Source organism: Prionailurus viverrinus, chromosome D3 (genome assembly GCF_022837055.1).
Source record: "Prionailurus viverrinus isolate Anna chromosome D3, UM_Priviv_1.0, whole genome shotgun sequence".
NCBI lineage: Eukaryota > Metazoa > Chordata > Mammalia > Carnivora > Felidae > Prionailurus > Prionailurus viverrinus.
This window is the reverse complement of record NC_062572.1, coordinates 31230502-31242444: the sequence shown is the minus strand read 5'-3', so window position 1 is coordinate 31242444 and position 11943 is coordinate 31230502. Positions and strand designations below refer to the sequence as shown.

The window sequence follows — 11943 nt, the reverse complement described above, 5'->3', positions numbered from 1 at the left end:
TATATATCAACTGTCACTTTTCAAAGTTTGTGTTGTAACTCAGAGGGCTGTGACATCGTCCAGTCAGTTGCAATCAGCATTTTGCAAAAGTGAAGCAGCCTAGAGCAGACAGGAGAATGGAGAACATCCCATGCAAGGGGAGGGATGGTGATAGTTCGTGGGATTTTGCTTCAATTATAGAAATACATAGATGTGTTCTGGATAATGATGGGAAATGCATTTCTTTTCTTTTTAATTGTTTTAAAAGTTTATTTATTTATTTATTTATTTTGACAGAGACAGAGACAACATGAGTAGGGGAGGGGCAGAGAGAGAGGGTGAGAGAGAGAATCCCAAACAGGCTCCACACCATCAGTGCACAGCACAGTGTGTGGCTCGAACGCACAAAATTGCGAGATCATGACCTGAGCCGAAACCACTTAACCGACTGAGCCACCCAGGTGCCCCGATTTTATTTTTTAATTTATTTTATTTTTATTTTTGGGAGAGAGAAAGCACATGAGTTGGGGAGAGGGACAGAGGGAGAGAGAGAAAGAATCCGAAGCAGGCTCCACATAAATGCAGAGCCCGTCGCAGGGTTCTGTCCCATGACCCTGGGATCATGATCGGAGCTGAAATCAACTGTTGCACCATCTGAGCCACCCAGGCGACGCAGGGAAATGCACTTCTTACTGGGAGTTTTGATGCAAAAACTTATGGAAAACACTGTCCTGTGAAACGCTGGTTCAGCTCTGCATACGAGACACAGCTAGTTGTTAAATTTACCCTTGTACCTCACCGTTGGCTGACCTGGTGTTCATGTTTGAAAATACCCTTTGTTTTAGGTCTTCTGTGTCCCAGTGTGTCCTGGAGCAGTGTGGTCCTGGTGGTTCATCCATGTTTATGAGGCTCCCCCTAGGGTCCCCCAGAGTGAATTTCATGGATGCCGTACGCCCTAGGGGAGCCAGGCCATCCCTGGCATCCCCTTGGCATCTGTCCAGCAGTGGTCCTGGGATGCTGTAACATGTCTGGGTCTGTCTGTTCCATGTCTGTAACAGACAGACATAAGGACATCTGGGTATCACATGCAGCTCATGAGGGCCACAATGAGGTCAGACTCCATGGAGGATTGTGACTCTTCTTGGATTCCTGTGTCCCCCACATAGTGACTGAGCATCCCTGAGGGCCAGGTATTGCATCCTGGGGACCTCAGGGTCTGCAGGAAGATGGACACGGCACTGAACAGTAATGGGATTAGGCACCCTAACAGACGTCATGCAGGGGACAGGGACAGCCCCTGGAAGGCCTCTGATTCAGTCTAGCTTCTCCTGATGCTTGGCCCATTCCTGCCTCTGACTTCGGGCTTCTTGCACCTTTGGAGCTGGGGCAAGGCCTGCCCAGGGGTTCAAGTTGAAACCGCTCCCCCATCAGCTCCCCCATGTGGGTGTGACACTCACCCACTGCCCAGGGTTCAAAAGTGGTGGTTCCACCTGAGACAGCCCCAAGTCTCAGGGAGAAGGGGCTGTCCCTAAGCTTAGTGACCCTAGCTGCCCTCCCACAGCCACTGGGCATAGACCACATCCTCTTATGGTGGCTGAGATTGAAAATCCAGGTCTGGCCAGATCCTGGGGACCCCTGAGGGATGGGATGGGCCTTCCCAGCCAGTGCAGCTGCAGCAGCAACTCTGATGCAAAAACCCAGTACTTTCCCACCCCCTCCCTGGACTGGATTCAGGCCTGGCCTGAAGGCCCTTTGCATTTCAGGTATATCTTTAATATTTATTTTTGAGGGGGGGTGCAGACAGAGCGTGAGCGGGGGAGGAACAGAGAGAGAGAGGGAGACACAGAATCTGAAGCAGGCTCCAGGTTCTGAGCTGTCAGCACAGAGCCTGACACAGGGCTTGAATTCACCAACTGTGAGATCATGACCTGAGCCAAAGTCGGACGCTTAACTGACTGAGCCACCCAGGCACCCCCAGGTATTTCTTAAGCCTTGGTTGAAACAAACAGGAAATAAAGCCAATCCTATTCACCCACCTATTCTAAAACTGCTTGTCTTGGAAGTTTTAATGGAGGAAGAGTGGCCACCAGCGATGTCAAATGCTTGTCTGTTTCCCTTGCAGCAAAACTCAGAGGGGTATTCATGGGATTGAGGAAATCAAGGGAGGGCAGCAACAGTCTCAGCCAGGGGTACAGGCCTCCAGGTCCTGCTGGATGAGGGCTGAGAAAGTAGAGGGTGCAGGGGTGGTAGGGTGGGGGTAACCACCCCCACCCAAGTGGAAAACACTACTACCAGGGGAAACTGGATGCAGGAGGAGGGAGCTGGCTCCCAGATGCAGGAGGGGCAGTGGCAATCAAAGAAGCAGGGCTGAGAAGCTACAGTTGGAGGGTTGCTCAAGATGCCAAAATAGCCCAGACTAAGTAGGAGGGAGGGGTCTGCAGTTTTAGAACCCAGTGGAGTCAGAGACCAATGGGAAGTCATGTTCTCTGCTTGCCCAAATTTGTGGTTTCAGTGAAAGTGTCTCAATAGGTGAGGTTGAACCAGATAATGAGGGCCAAGGAAGTGCTTCTCAGACTTTGATGTGCATGGAACGCCAGGGATCTTGTGAACATGTGGATTCAGATTCAGCAGGTCTGGGATGAACCGGACAACGTGTCTTTTAATTTTTTTTTTATTTTTTACTGTTTATTTCCTTTTTTTTTTTTTTAAACAAGTTCCCAGGTGGTGGGGTTGCAGTCAGACTATGGACCACACTTTGAGCCTCAAGGTGCAAAGGCAACTCTGTACTGCCCCCTGGCTGCCCTGATGAATGGTGTTTGCACTTGTCCAACAGGTAATGGAAGTCAGTGGTGGTCACCTGGGTCCAGAGGGGTAATCCCTGAAGACAGATCTGATGTCTGCTGAACTGAAGCCGAGATTGAACTGGATTGTCAGAGGGTTGAACTTTCAGAAGCCCATGCCTCTTCGTGTGCATGTGCATACTATTGAGACTCAGGAAACAAGAAAAGAGTGCAGATTTGAGGGACTTTTCCATACTTCCCAGTTAGAAGGTACTCCCTGGAGGTGGAGGGAAGGGTGTGGATGGCCTGTAATGACGATAACGCTTTCAGCTCCTTCTCCCTCAGCTGCATTCCAGATAATCCTGCGTAAAATTCCTGCTCACACCATCTTTTGGCCCCTGCACCGTTATGCCTTAGCTCTGGGCTGACAATTAAAGCCTCAGGGGGAGAGAGCAAGAGGCTTGCAGAGGATGGAAGTGTTTTCCTTAGACTTTAAGTCTTTTTTCATATTTTTCACTTTGAGGGAGTGATGTAAGGTCAAGTCATGTTATCCTGCACTTATGCTCAATTTTTTTTTCTTCTGTGAGGGTGAACTAAAACATCTTGTACCCTCCTCCCACCCCTTGATCTGATCCCAAGTATCAGAAACCATATTCAGGATTTGTTCAAACAAGCTCCTTCATTCAGTAATAGTGGTTGGAGACTCTGATCTTTCTTCCTTCCTTCCTTCCTTCCTTCCTTTCTCCTTTCTCTTTCTTTCTTTTTTCCTTATCTGACTGTTCATTGAAACTTTTTGTTCTGGATTCCTTATGGATCTTTTTGTGTTGTTGTTTTAATTTTATGAAGTTTTTAAATTTTAGTTCCAGTATACAACATACAGTGTTATATTAGTTTTGGGTTCCTAGGCTCCACTTTAGATAATACATAGAACAACTAAACAGAATATCAAGAAGGCAATACAGGGTTTGAACAATGTTGAAAGCCAACAAAAGCTAACAGACATCTCTAGAACAGTCCATTCACTCAACAATAGCAGTGTACACATTCTTCTCAAGTGCACATGGAACATTCCCCAGGATAGGCCCTGTGGTAGGTGACAAAATAATTCTTACTAAATTTAAAAGGATGGAAATAATACACAGTATATTCTCCAACCACAAAGTACTGAAATAAAAAAGCAATCACAGAAGCAAATTTGGGGAATTCACAAATATGTGGAAATTGGACAACATGTTCCTAAACAGTTAATGGGTCAAAAGAATAAATCACAAAAGAAATTAGAAAATATTTATGATGAATGGAAATGAAAACACAACATACCAAAACTTATGGGCAATGATGTCTGGGATATTGCACCAAAGGCACAGGCAACTAAAGAAAAATAGACAAGTCAAACCACATCAATTAAAAAACTTATATGAGTCAAAGGACACAGTCAAGAATGAAAATACCATACACAGAATGGGAGAAAATATTTGCAAATCATTTATGTGATAAAGGATTGATATCCAGAGTGTATAAAGAACTCCTACAACTCAAAACAAAAAACCCGAACCCAGTTAAAAAATGAGCAAAGGATGGGGCGCCTGGGTGGCTCAGTCGGTGAAGCATCTGACTTCAACTCTGGTCATGATCTCACGGTTTGTGAGTTCAAGACCCACATCGGGCTTTGTGCTGACAGCTCAGAGCCTGGAGCCTGCCTCAGATTCTGTGTCTCCTTCTCTCTCTGCCCATCCCCCGCTTGTGCTCTGTCTCTATCTCTCAAAAATAAATAAATAAATAAATAAATAAGTGTAAAAAAAAATTTAATGAGTGAAGGACTTGAACAGACATTTCTCCAAAGAAGATATACAAATGTCCAACTAGTACATGAAAAAATGTCCAACATCACTCATCATTAAGGAAATGAAAATCAAAACCACAATGAGACTCCATTTTACATCCTCTGCGATGCCTACTATCAAAAGAACAGAAAATTACCAAATGGTGAGGATATGGAGAAATTAGAACCTTTGTCCACTTGTGGGCATTTAAAATGGTGCAGCTGCCCTGGAATACAACATAGAGGATCCTCAAAAAATTAAAAATAGAATTACCATACAATCAAGTCATTCCACTTCTGAGTATATACCCAAAAGAATTGAAAACAGGATCTCAAAGACGTATTTGTACACCCAGGTCATAGAGGTATCATTCACAATAGTTAAAAGGTTGTTTCTACAACCTAAATGTCCATCAACATATGAATAAATAGAATATAGTCTATCCATACAGTGGAACATTATTCAAACATAAAAAAGAATGAAACTCTGACACCTGCTACAACATAGATGCACCTTGAGAACATTATGCTAATGAAATAAGCCAGACACAAAAAGGATAAATATGACTCCACTTCTATGAGGTCCCTAGAATAGGCAAATTCAGAGAGACAGGAAGTAGAATTGAAGTTACCAGAGGCTGGTTGAGGGGGAAATTAAAATTGTTGTTTAATGGGGGCAGAGCTTCAGTCTGGGAAGGTAAAAAAAGTTCTGGATATGGAGGGTGGTGATGGCTGCACACTATTGTGAAAACAATACTACTGAATTATTCACTTAAAACAATGGTTAAAATGGTACATTTTATTCCACATGTATTCTACCACAGTAAAGAAAGTTAAGAATTCTTAAATTATATCTGACTGGATTAGAGCATTTACCTTCCACTGTGTCCTACATTCATCGCCTGCATGAGTGTGGGGACCCAAAGATTGCTGCTGGATGCTTCCATTCATATAAGAGAAACAGCAAAGGTTTGATGGTTCATTTTATGCATCAACTGCCATGATATGTCCAGATATCAGATTAAACATTATTTCTGGGTGTGTCTATGAAAGTGCTTCTGGAAGAGATTCAAGAGATTAGCATTTGAATTGGTCGGCTGAGTAAAGCAGAAGGCCAGCATCCACACCCATGTTCCAACGTGGATAGGCATCATCCAATCTGTCGATAGGCCTGAATAGAACAAAAAGAGAGGAAGGGTGGAACTGCTCTCTCCGTCTGCCTGTCAGCTTGAGCTGGTATATTGATCTAACTTAGACTAAAATCTACACCACTGGCCCCTCAGTTCTCAGGCCTTTGAACTAGACCACTAGCCTGCTGGGCTTCCAGCTTGCAAGTAGCAGATGATAGGACTTCTCAGCCTCCATAATCACATGAGCCAATACCATATAATAAATCTCTAGATATTGCTGTATCTATTTATCTATCTATCCATCCATCTATATCTCCTATTGGTTTTTTCCCCCTCTGGAGAATCTTGACTAATATAGAAGCTGAAAATGGACACCTGGGTGGATCAGTTGGGTAAATGGCCAACTCTTGATTTTGGCTCAAGTCATAATCTCATGGTCATGAAATTGAGCCCCACACGGAGCCTACTTGGGATTCTCTCTCTCTCTCTCTCTCTCTTTGCTGCTTTCCCCTGCTCATACTCTCTCTCTCTCTCCCTCAAAAAAAAAAAAAAAAAAGGTAAAAGTCAAGAAGAGTATAGGGTTCAAGAATGGGGTAAAATTTTGTCTGAGTACAATTTTCCATTAAGAATTTTAAGTATAATTTCGCTGTTTAAATTTTCCACCTGTACATATGATAATCCACCATAAACAAAGTTTTTGGCTGAGTTAAGGTACATGGGGAATATAATTTAACCAAGAGGGGAGGGAGAGGGATCTGGGGATATTTCCAAAAGATAGGAAGAAAGTAGGACTCTGGGCATCAGGCTAAGCAGGTGTTAGGATGAAAGTGAAGTGGAAGACATGAAGGGGAGAGAGGCAGGGGAGTGGCCCAGATGGCCCCTGGAGGTTGAGCCATGATTGCTCCGTGGGCTCCTGTGTGGTCCAGTCAGAAGGTCAACCAGTGGAGAAGTGGAGCTGGTGGTTTCAGATGAGTGACACAGTTTGAAGTGGTGGTCACTTATTCATTCAAAATACCCTAGTGCTTAAAATGCCAGGCATTGTTTCCAGACAATGCCCTGCCCCTCTTCCCTGCCATATCTGGCACCAGTGGGAAGATGAGATCCTAGCTCATTGCCCATCTGTAGGCCCTTGGCAGAGGTTGACTGCCTCTAAACCTTGGTTTGACTTGCAAATAGCCAAAAACACAATACCCAAGGGAGAGCCTTTGAAAAAGACATCTGTGTTACATGCAGGAAATGAGATTCTCCAAGGTATAGAGGGTGAGAAAAGCTCTTAAAAATATTTATATCAGAAACCACTAGGACACACACAAGCCTGACACAGGCATGCAGGTGGGGGGAGGTGTCTCAGATTGTGCAGACCCCTCTGTCTGATGCCTGCCCTTTCTTTTTTTTTTAAAATTTTTTTTTCAACTTTTTTTAAATTTATTTTTGGGACAGGGAGAGACAGAGCATGAATGGGGGAGGGGCAGAGAGAGAGGGAGACACAGAATCGGAAACAGGCTCCAGGCTCCGAGCCATCAGCCCAGAGCCCGACGCGGGGCTCGAACTCACGGACCGCAAGATCGTGACCTGGCTGAAGTCGGACGCTTAACCGACTGCGCCACCCAGGCGCCCCTTGATGCCTGCCCTTTCTTAATTCTCCCCTGGGCTTGACCACCTGGTTCATGTAGGTAGTGCCCTCAACTGAAGCAGTCTCAATTTTGAAAAGAAATATAATTTGAGTATTAAAAGCAAAATGAACCAAATAAAATATAAGAAATAACTTGAAAGTGTTTTATTTATCTTAGCCAATAGGAGATGCACATTAGATTCAGCATTAATAATATGATTGCTTGTTCTCTGAACAAATAATAGCAGAAAAGACTCATTAATGCCTTAAAGGGTGAAGCACAATATAAACACATATTTAAGTCTTTTGTTATTAAGCCTCACAAAAACTTGCCACATTAAAAAAAATGCAACTATCTCCTCTGTATGCAAAAATGTATTTCAGATATATTGAATAACTAAAATCAAAGCCAAATAAACAATAAAAAAGGGTATTATTAAACCTCGAGTTAGGAAGGTTTATGTAACAAGATGCAGGAGCGAAGAAAGAAAAGATGGAAACATTCGGCTGCCTAGAAATCCATGTTGGCCATCCCATCTCTCAGAGCAGCATTGGCATCTCCAGGACTTGAATCAATATCTGTCTGGTGTGGGGTCTTGGATCTAAGAAACCCCTCAGGGAAAGACTGAAATTTGACCTGTGACCAGCAGGGTCGCTGTGGCCTCATCCCAGGGTGTCCACACACCAGCTACTCACAATAGCCTCCAGGTCCTGGGGACTGGGCTCCATGCTCACTGATGGAGACTCAGTGGCAGAGTCCGCTGCACCTGGACTTGGGTGCTGCCCCAGCAGCTGCTTCCTGCCTGGCCCTGTCACAGGGAAAACAAGTCCCAGCCAGCCCAGTGTTCCAGATCGCTACTGATTTTGAATGGTGCTCCTCTGCCTCACCCTCTCCCCAGCCTATAGCTGCTGCTTGACTTTCCTCTACTCTCCATGATCTTACAAACTATGAGCCAAAATAAATGCATTATCAGATTTCTCTACAGCACCTTTATCCTCCTCAAACACTTTGTGGTGACTTTGTACTGTTTCCACTGAGCTCAGCTAAACCACATTAACAGAATTCTCTTCTATGCATGGCTTAGCTAGGGTGAGGTATAAGAGAACATTTATGTAAGATCTGGAAGTTGAATGCAAAGCTGTAATCATTATTTCTGTGCCAGCTTCTTCTGCAGGTCACCACTAGCACCAGGTGAGAGAGTTGCTGATGTTCTGGTCCACACCTTGCTTTCCTTCCCAACTGTGGATCTGGATGACCTAGAGCGAGCACAGGATCAACACTAGAAGAGAGACAGTATCCCTCAAAGATTGCTACTCCTCAGTATGAGGTCCATCCTCATGATAATCCCTTGTTCTGTATCCCTCACAGTGATTCTGCTTCTCTAATCAACCCCAGCTGGCACTCACCTAGAACCAGGACCTTTGATCTATATATATACACATCAGGACTCTCCATTTCCCTCCAACACCTTCCATATTAACATACTCCTCTTGGTCTCCACTGCTAGTACCTTCATTCAACCTCTGGATACTGTAGTAGATGCTGTCAGGAACCTGCCCATATTCCCTCAACACTTGCATTTCTGTTTGGCTTTTAGTTGCTACCACCTGAGCATCTCTGGCCTTGCGCGCCATCTGTGCCTATGTGCCAGTGGGGGGGACTGGGATGCAAGAAGCAGCTCTCAACCAATGACCAATGAGAGTTGATGCAGTCTCCCCCATGACTGAGACACCTACAGTTGGTCCTAATGGGATAGTGCTTAAAACTTGGATAAATGGTACTCTAGTGTCAAAAAGATAAATGCTGGAATGCTGGAATTTCCTTGACCTTGAGGAATACGGTCAAAATGAGCAGACAGAGGTGTTCATGCTACAATGGATTTATTATAAAGGACCAGAGAAACAGCAGTGAACCATTTTCCAGAGGGCTCAGATGACATTCCCTTCATGAAGTGAAGCTGATAGGAGGCACTGCCACTCTGGAGAAGCTCAGTGGTGCTGTCCACCACAGGCTGGGGCTCATGGTGGGGATACTGCCATGGAAGTGGACTAGTCTTTTTCAATGAGTATAGCAGGATGTTTCGGTGGCAGCACCAAACCACAGAGACCAGATGGAAGTACTTACCATGAAGGCAGTGTGGTGGCTTTATGCAAGTGCTCTACCCAGATTTCCTTTCAGAGCACCTGTTGGAGGGGGGTGGGGCAGGAAGGCTGGGAGAAGACATGTAGAATGACAACCCTCATCTGCTTCATTCAGGCTGTTCCCATCATTTTACTGGCTGGGTTACAAATGATGGCCCATTCCTGCCCACATGGACATCCTTAATGGGCAACTTTTGATTGGGGACTCCCCATCAGTCTGGATAAGATTTTTCTAGAACTGCAGTCTGAGATTCGTCCTCACCAATCCTTCTTTCCCTTTCTCCTTTCCCAGGTCTCAGACCTGGTCTGGTCTGGAGTAGTATGGTCTGGAGATTATCCCTACCGATTCTTGCTCCTTTCCCTATGAATCCTTACAGCTATTTGTCCTGAAAACCCTCACGTATATCTAATCCCATCTTGGTGTCTAATTCTCAGAGGATTCAAACTGACACAGGCAGAAAGGTTGACTCTGGCCCACAGGGAAAAGTGCAAATGATTAATAGACCATGGTGCACCTAGGTATTGGATGTAGAGGCAGTCACATATTGCTTGACTGATGACCACAAATGGGTGAGCCACACCAATGATTCAGCCACACCAATGGAGAGTCACAAACTCTTCCCAGTTTGCAGACATAAGCTATTTCCAGATCCAGAACACATCAGTAGGAAATCCAGGTCCACTTGAGGGAGGAACTTGCAATATTTCAGAAATCTTTTTCCAAGGGGATCCTCCCGTTATTTTCCCAAATAAGTGCCCCAGGACATGGGAATATCCAGATATTTTGAAGGCTGTTGACACAGCTTCTGAGGTGACACAGAAGGCAGGATGACAAAAATGCCATCCTGTTAGTTTGCAGGTAACTACAATACAGAGGACTGGTGATGACTGGATTCCTCCCCATGTCAGTTTCACACTGTGTCCAGTGGGTCTATCTGCAAAACTGGTTGGTGATCATTTTCTGTTTCTGGATGTATAAGTGGTATGAACATACTTAGCTGGTAGAATCCTCATATTCATTCATGACCTGTGGAGCAGGAATCATTATGACAAAAAAGGCCAAATGCAAGCTCCTGAAATCATGCTCCACCCTCACAAAGCCAATATAGGTGATCAAAAAACCAATATGGCACATTTAGGTGGAATGGCAGAAAGTATTCCTACCCCCAAAACTTTAAACAAGATGTGGTGATCCTCATCTTATTACCTTTTAAATCACTCATCTGGTCCTTGATATTTCTAGTTCGATCAGGGCTAAGAATGGTGACAAACTTAATGGCAGTAAACTTAATCAAGTGGCAACCATAACTGTTCCAGATGTGGTATCATTACCAGAATACCATAGCACTAACTGTATGGAAAAATTTTTTTTACCTCAAGTATATTAAGACACAATTTACGTATATGAAAATGCACCCTCTTTAGTGTATAGTTTTGAGTCTGAACAAATGCATCCAGTCTCACAGCCACCACTGCAATCAAAATATAGAAATTTCCATTACCCTAAAAATCCATCATACCCCTTTGTCATCACTCCCTCCCTCCACCTCCAACCCCTAGCAACAAACTGGTCTCTTTTTTTGTCCCTAGAGTTTTGCATTTTTAGAATGTCATGTAAATGGAATCACACAGTATGCAGCTTTTTTGAAACTGAATATTTTACATAGTCAACCACACTTGAGACATTCCATGCCTTGCATATATCAGCAGTCACTCATTCATTTGTGTGGCTGAGTTATTATTCCATCGGATGAATGTTCCAGTCATCCATTCACCAATCAAAGAACATTTCTGTTAGCAATTTTTGGTGATTATGAGTAAAGCCACTATAAACATTTGTGTTAAAATATGTTTTCATTTCCCTTGGGTAAATACCTAGGCATATTGTTGAATTGTAAGTAAATGTACATTTAACTTTATACAAAACTGCCAAACTGCTTTCCAAAATAGCTATATCATAATACAATGCCTTTAGTAACAGTTATAGCTGTTCCACATCCTCTTAACAAGCTATTCTAACTAGGTGTGTAGTGTTACCTTGTTGTGGTTTTAATTCCTAATGATTGATGGTGTTGAGCATCTTTTCATGTACTTACTGGCCTTCTATATACTTCTTTACTGAAGTATCTGTTCAAAACTTTTCCCTTATTAAAATTGAATACATTGTTTTCTTATTGTTGAGTTTTGAGAGTTCTTTATATATTCTAGATAGAAGCCCTTTATCAGCTATGTATTTTGCAAATATTTCTCCCAGCCTGTGGCTTGTATTTTAATTTTCTTAACAGTGTGTCTGAAGAAGAGACATTTTTCATTTTTATAAAGTTATCAACTTGTTATTTTATGGATTGATAGTACTTTTGTTTGTTACATCTATGAAATCTTTGCCTAACACAAGGTCACAAAGATTTTCTCCCAGAAGTTTTATAGTTTAAAGATTTCTATTTATGACTATGGGATATTTTGAAATATTTTTGGATG

At 43.4% G+C, this 11943-nt stretch overlaps 1 protein-coding gene across 7 annotated transcripts in view; it reads left to right on the top strand.

Moving 5' to 3' along the window:
- Nucleotides 1–11741, top strand: part of ZNF70 (zinc finger protein 70) — a 59019-nt gene extending 47278 nt beyond the window's left edge. For 6 of the 7 annotated variants that reach the window (XR_007145853.1, XR_007145855.1, XR_007145854.1 and 3 more), the window contains exon 4: nt 2813–4359. The gene's annotated coding sequence lies outside the window, so the exon portion shown is untranslated. Of the gene's footprint in view, nt 1–2812; nt 4360–8486 lie in introns of those variants that run through there. The other variant, XR_007145851.1, reaches the window with a different exon arrangement.
- Nucleotides 11742–11943: the final 202 nt, after the last annotated feature.